The sequence below is a fragment of the Panthera onca genome, chromosome D1, assembly GCF_046562875.1.
Source record: "Panthera onca isolate mPanOnc1 chromosome D1, mPanOnc1 haplotype 2, whole genome shotgun sequence".
NCBI lineage: Eukaryota > Metazoa > Chordata > Mammalia > Carnivora > Felidae > Panthera > Panthera onca.
The window spans coordinates 25,395,713-25,402,397 of NC_138348.1; positions in this window are offsets into that span (position 1 = coordinate 25,395,713).

The window sequence follows — 6,685 nt, forward strand, 5'->3', positions numbered from 1 at the left end:
TTGGGAGTAATAACAGAACTCACCTCTCATAGCTATTTTTATCACGACCACCACCTTCATCAATCATCCCATCCACGCTTTGGGTCTCTAGGGAGCTCCCCCTGTCCAACCCTGGCCTGTCAGGCCGCTGGTTTCACCAGGGATGGACAGAGAGGTCATGAGCTTTTCCAAAGACAATGGAAGCAGAGGTCAGAGCAATGCAGCCGTGAGACAAACAATGCAGCAACCTCTAGAAGCTAGAAAAGGCCAGGAAGAGACTGTTCTCTGGAGCCATGAGCAGAAATGAGGTCCTCTCAACACCTTGACTTTAGCCTGGTAAGACCACTTCAGTAAGACTAAGACTCTGATCTCCAGATCTGTGAGATAAGCCACTAAGCCCATCAGCCTCTGCTTTCACTGTATCCCTTTCTGAAATCAGGACTTCAGCTTCTATTTTATTCCATAGAAATCAAAACCCACTTTGCTATATTCATTAGTTCTAGCCTGGAGAAAATATGATGTTCCAATAATGCGCTCTAAGGCCTGTCCCTCGGGTGTTTCTGGCCCTGTGCTAGTCTGTGTAAACATGTTCATGCTCCAATCTATCCACCACTCTTCCCTTGTTCCCCTCCATGCTGCGCAGAATTACATTTTCAAGAACCTCCTTGCAAATGTCTTCCAGCTAATTTTGGCCAGTGGGCAGCACTGACAGGTGGGAAAAGGGGAAAAGCCATAGTTGCCTTTCTCACTCTGCCCCAGGGGACATCTCCAGCTGTGGCTGCAACTCCTCTTGGGTCCAGTTCTTGATGGAGAGTCCTTCCTTCTGTGGTTCCAGGTCCCACTGGACATGATCCACCATGACTTTGTCTCCTGCCAGTTGGTTCCTGATATTGGGCCCCTCCCTTGTTCGTTTCTAGCCTGGGAGTGAAATGACTTCCTAGTAGTTGCTAATCTCTGGGTTGTTTGGCTTCTCAGCTCTACCATCACCCATATAACAGTTCCCTGTACTAACTGCCCTTTGTTTGAAATCCCCAGAGTGGCTAATTTCCCGACTTGCCTATTTCTACAAAGGCACCGAAGACAGTCCTAGGTTCTCTGGTTTCCAATCAGTCTATGGGCTCTGAGGGTGTGGACTCTGTCTTCTGGGACTATGACCCCGTGCTGGGCTAAGCCACCTCCATGTGGTTTCGGTCATGGTTTAAAAGAAGGGAAAGCAAATATGGCAGCCATGTCTTGTTGTTCTCCATTTTTCATTCTCCCCTACATAGTAGTAGAATCCCAGACCTTTAGCTGCGTTCTTCACATGGCTGCCCAGAGGAAGACGACCCTCCCCAAACTCTTTCACAGCTGGGTATGTCCCTACAATTAAGCTCTGCTCAAGAGAATGCGAACAGAAGTGATGTGTCCTCTGGGTGATACCCTCCTTTCCTCCTCTTCCTGCCCCCTTGTGGGCCGGAAAGTGGATATGGTGGCAAATTGCCTTCAGCCACGTGGATGAGGGCAACACACAGGGATGGCAGAGCCACGAGACAGAAAACATCTAGTCCCTGAAATCGTGGAGTCTTCGTAACAGCCCCGGATGCCTTATGTTTGGACTGTCACACAGGGAGAGAGAAACATCCATCTTGTTTGAGCAAGTGGTATTTTGGTCTCAGTCAAGCAGTCAAGCCTCCACCCTCATCACCACCGCAAAATCAAGAGGGTTGGCATTTGCATGTAGCCAGCCATGCATGTTTACGCTCTTGTGGCGCTCCCCGTCCTGGACTTCGCCTGGCGGGCTATGCAGTGTCCTGTCCGTCTCCTCCCTTCAACTGTGGTCCCATGGGAACAGGAGTTTTCTTGCTCCATGACGTCACATACCTCCTGGCACTGACAGCACACTGCAGGCCTCTACTGTGTGTTTGTGGAAGGAATGATTGAATGTGAGCCCCAAGATATGCTTGCCATTTGTTTCTGGATCCAGAGCATTCAGGATCCCTTGACCCATTGCTTTGGGCTTTCATATGTCCATTAGTCACACTAGACTCACAGAATCCTAATGCCACGAGAGCTACTTATTTGGCATTCTACTTTACCCAGCTGGAAGTTAAATTCCGAAAGGCCGCATGGTAACCTAGGTGTTGAGGCAGGATTTGAACTGGGGTCCACTGACTTGTTCTACTGCTCTGGACCCATTGTCTACATGTGGCCTTTCCAGTGGAATCTCTTCTGTTCTCCCCCTGCTTCCAGCTCTGGGAGCTCCCTGCGCCTTCTTGCACCTCCCTCTGACGGTTTGGGCTTGAAGTATTAGGGAGCAGAGCATGCTGGGAACTCAGCAGATTAATATGCTTTACTTAGGTCCCATGGGACAGTTTCTGGGCTAGGCTCCTGTACCGTAGCACCCCCAGCCTAGGAGCTGGGTATTTAGCTCTGGTGCCTGTGAGGTGGGGGTTAGGTTTAGGGTGACGCTCCCTCTCTTCCCTTCCTGAATTCTGGCCTGTATTGTATCGGTACAAAGAACTGAGCACATGGGGCTCAAAAATCAGCTTTGAGAGTGTGCAGCCCGGACCTGAGGCCAAAATGAGACTTTCTACCACTTCTACCTGCTATCCCTCGGCAAAATATTCCATCTAGTCCAAGCTGAAGGAGCTGGAGCAGGGGAGCAAACGCTGGCTCAGGCTTCTAGAACTGACCCTTGCACAGTCTGCTTTCCACCTGAAGATGGGGAAGGCAGGACATACTCCCTGCACCTGCTCCACATGGTTCCCTGGATGGCCGGGTCTCCTGAACTCACCCATGAGGTAAGGCAGTCCTCCTCCTGTGGGGAAGAACCAGTGAAGGGGGTGGGGAGAGAGCAGATTCCTCTTTCAATGGGCCACTAGGGGGTGCAGGGATCCAGGAGGCACAAATGATCAGGGAGACACCAGGCCAGTCTCTGGAAGACCGAAGCCTTGGGAATGCATGGGTGGGAAGTGAACTTGGACCGAGACCATCAGGTTCAAATCCTACCTCCCACCATCGCTTGTGAGCTGTGTGCAATATTTAATCTTTCTGCCTCACGGGATTCTCATCTGTGACATGAAGATGATGAGAGAGCCTATCTCAGGTAGTTGCCGAGCGGATTAAACGAGATCACGCCTTCGGAGCACTCAGCCCAGGGCCTGGAACCTCGCAAGTGCTGGCTACGTGTTCCTTTCCTGCCGCACCGGGATGGCTGAGGAGGGGAGAGTCTGAGACTTGGGTTAGGAGCAGAGTCCACTGTTCCAGTGTTAGCAGGGGGCCACAGTGCGGTCGTGAGCCGCGGGGTGCAAACCAAGAACGTCCCCCCGAGCCCCTCCTTCTACCCTGTCCCTGGAGCTGCGTGAGAGCAGACAACCCTGGTCCCGGGGACCTTTCTCTCGGGGCGGCGGGGTTGGGGAGGAGATGCACAGAACTCACCTGGCACAGGTCCGCCAGCGACCTGCCAACCGCCGTCCCCTCCCTCCTTGCTCAGACAGATGATCCTGTCAGGAGGGGCAGCGGCCTGCTTCATCACCCTAATTGCCGTGTGGTTTGCGTTCATCAAGGAAACAGCAGGGATTCCAAATTAAATTCCAACATGCAATTTATTCAAGATGAAAGGCCCATTGAGAGACTCTGCAGAAGGCCCCGCCCTCCCTTTTGGAGGCAGAAGTTTCCTGCTGCCCGTGCTGCCACAGCCCATGCGTGTCTCCTGGGCCCCAGGCTCCCTGGAATGAGGATTCTCCCCGGCGGCCAGCTGCCTTCCCATTTTACAGACGGGGTTGCTGAGGCACAGAGGAGGGTCTCGCACGTGGAAATCGCCCTGGGCACGCGGAGGCCAGCACCCGCATGGGGCTCGTCTGTCTTTGGGAATTGTTGTGCATGACAAAGTGTCCCTCTGGCACACCCCGAGATGACAAATGAGCCAATCCTGAGCCGTGGTGAGGGCCAGGGGAATCTCATTTGGAAAACCGAATCATCCCATCAGCGTCCGTTTGCCTGCAAGAGGCTTCTGAGCAGAGCGCAGCCGGAAGCCCACTCTCGCGGGCTTCATACAGATGGGCCCACCCCTTCCAGGCAGAGTCGGCTGCCAGGGTTTCCCCACGGCTGCCTATCACCTGTCTCCCCTGAAACGTTTCATGAGTCACACAGACACCAGAGCGGACGTGACAAAGTCGATGGGAAAGCACAGAGGTGAGGAAGCCACCGAAACGAGTGGGTACCTGCCAGGGACTGCTCAGCCCCGTGCACGGCTGCACACTGGCTCCGTCCTTGTTCAGTTCTGGGCTGACCGGCAGTGGCCGGGCGCCCAGGCCGGAGAGCCCCCCTCCAGGGCAGCACATGGTCGTGGCCATCAACAGGTCGTGGCCAGAGACTGATCCCTCCCAAGTAAGCTGTGCACTCAGGCGGGAATGAGAGCAAGATGCCAAAACAGACTCTGGGGCTCAGGGTTCCCTAACGTGCAGGGTGTGCTGCAGGGACACCAAAGTGACACGCGCTGAAACCTGGCCCACGTGCGTTCTGGAAGGAAGACTTTCCACAAAGCCAGCCTTGCCTGGCAAAGCTGGGTTTCTCCCGGTTCTTGGATTCAGCCCCCGGACTAACACAGACTTCCTACCATTTAGCAGAACAGTGCCTTCGGGGAATGGATTGATTCTGAAAGCAGTAATGCAGCGAGCGATCCCTGGGGAAGGAACATCTAGTTCTGATTGAGAGCCTGGAGGCAGAAAGTGGACATTTCAATCCAGGCCTGATGCCATTATTTGAAGGAGGCGAGCAGTGACTGTCATGCACCAGTTTCCCCAAGACAGAATGGGGAATGGGAAGGAGACATCACTGCCATAAAGTGACTGGAAGTTTAAAATTTAATGGTTGCAGCCTGGCCTTTGAACTCAAACCTGAAATTGAGGACTTACTAGGTCTAGGGGTTTAGAACAAGCTCTTTATGTCTCCGGCCCTCAGTTTCCCAATCTGGAAAGTGGGCGGAATAATAATATCCATCTCTCGGTCTTCATTTAGAGCAAGGATCCTCACGTCTTTCCCTGAAGAGCCAGATGGCAAATATCGTAAGGCTCTGGGGCCAGATGAACTCTGTTGCAGCTACTCCACTCTGCCGTACAAACGGTAAATGAAAGGGCGTAGCTGTGTCCCAATAAAACTTTATTTACACAACAAATGGTGGGCCAGACATGGCCTGTGGGTCGCAGCATGCCAACCCAATTCAGAGGACTATATGAGCCAATGCAAACGACAGCAAAAGTGCCTGGCACAAAACTGCTGACCCATAAATGTTACTATCACCATGACCACGCTCATGATCATGCTCATCGGCACTATTGCTCTGCATTTGGTCATTTGGATCATCAGGTGCTGCCTAATAAAAATCTCTCCTCTCCCTGCCTTTACCAACTTGTTAAATCAGTTTCCAAAAGGGCACTTAAGCGGATTGATTCAGACTCCCGGGTGCAAATGCATTCAGGACTTTGCCCTGAAGTTGCCTGCTTGATGCGGTTTCCCTAATCTCCAGCATTTAAAAGCAAGGGCAGCTTGGATGCCCACTGAAGTCCCATTGATAAGACTTCCCATTTAAAGTTACTATTGCCCTTCACGAGGGATTTCATTCGCAAGATGGCATGGTTTTCCACTGCTGCTTGAGGAAGTACAGACGATTACAGCCATTTTGTAGACAAGAAACTGAGCTTTGGTAAGGTTGATTTGTGGCAAGTCATGCTGAGGGGTGGGAGCTGGGCTGAAATTTGACCTGGTCGGGTCCGTGGACTCTAAACCCAGTGCTCCTTCCCTGCCATTGCAGCTGCAAATAATACATTTGCTGGTTTAAAGAGAAAAGGAATTCACGGAGTACGCGGCTTAGAGAGTTTGGGGGAGGAACCGAAATCAGGGTTGGGGCTGTGGAGGGGAACAACACCCCAACGATAATGCCGGTGCTTTGTTGCAGAGGCTTCTGGCCTAGGAAACACAGCCTGAGCCAGAGACACTGAGCACTTTTAAGATGTTCGCTCCGGCTGCGGCCTGAAGCCCGACATGCTTCAGTGACCCTCAGAACCGATTCTGTCTGCATGATGCCTCCTTCGCACATTATTCTCTTTCTTTCTTTTTTTTAATGTTCATTTATTTATTTCCAGAGAGAAAGAGATAGAGAGTGCTAGTGGGGGAGAGGCAGAGAGAGAGGGAGAGCAGCGCACAGCCTGACTGATGTGGGGCTCAATCCCATGAGGTCATGAGATCATGACCTGAGCTGAAATCAAGAGTTGGACGCTTAACCAACTGAGCCACCCCAGGTGCCCCCACATTATTCTCTTTCAAATTTAAGTCTTCAAGCGAAGGTCCTAGTAGCTGAGACTCGGTCACGTGCCTGGGCCCTCGTTCTCAAGGAGCTTGGGGAAATGAGTCACTTCTCCCCTGGGGAAGCAGGGGGCTCGTAGGAAGGGAATTCCCCAAACCCAGGAAGGATGTGCAAAAGGTGTGGGCCAACCCTACCTGTGGGTACATACCCCAAAGAAACGAAGGCAGTGACTCAAAGATATGCCCGTACTCTCCTGAACACAGCATTAGGCACCAGAGCCAAAAGGTGGAAACAACTCAAATGCCCGTCGACAGATGAATGATACATTAACTGTGGTAGATCCAAAGAACGGTATCCTAATGAGCCTTAAAATGTTGGAAATCCAGGGGCACCTGGGGCGCTCAACCGGTTGAGCGTCCGACT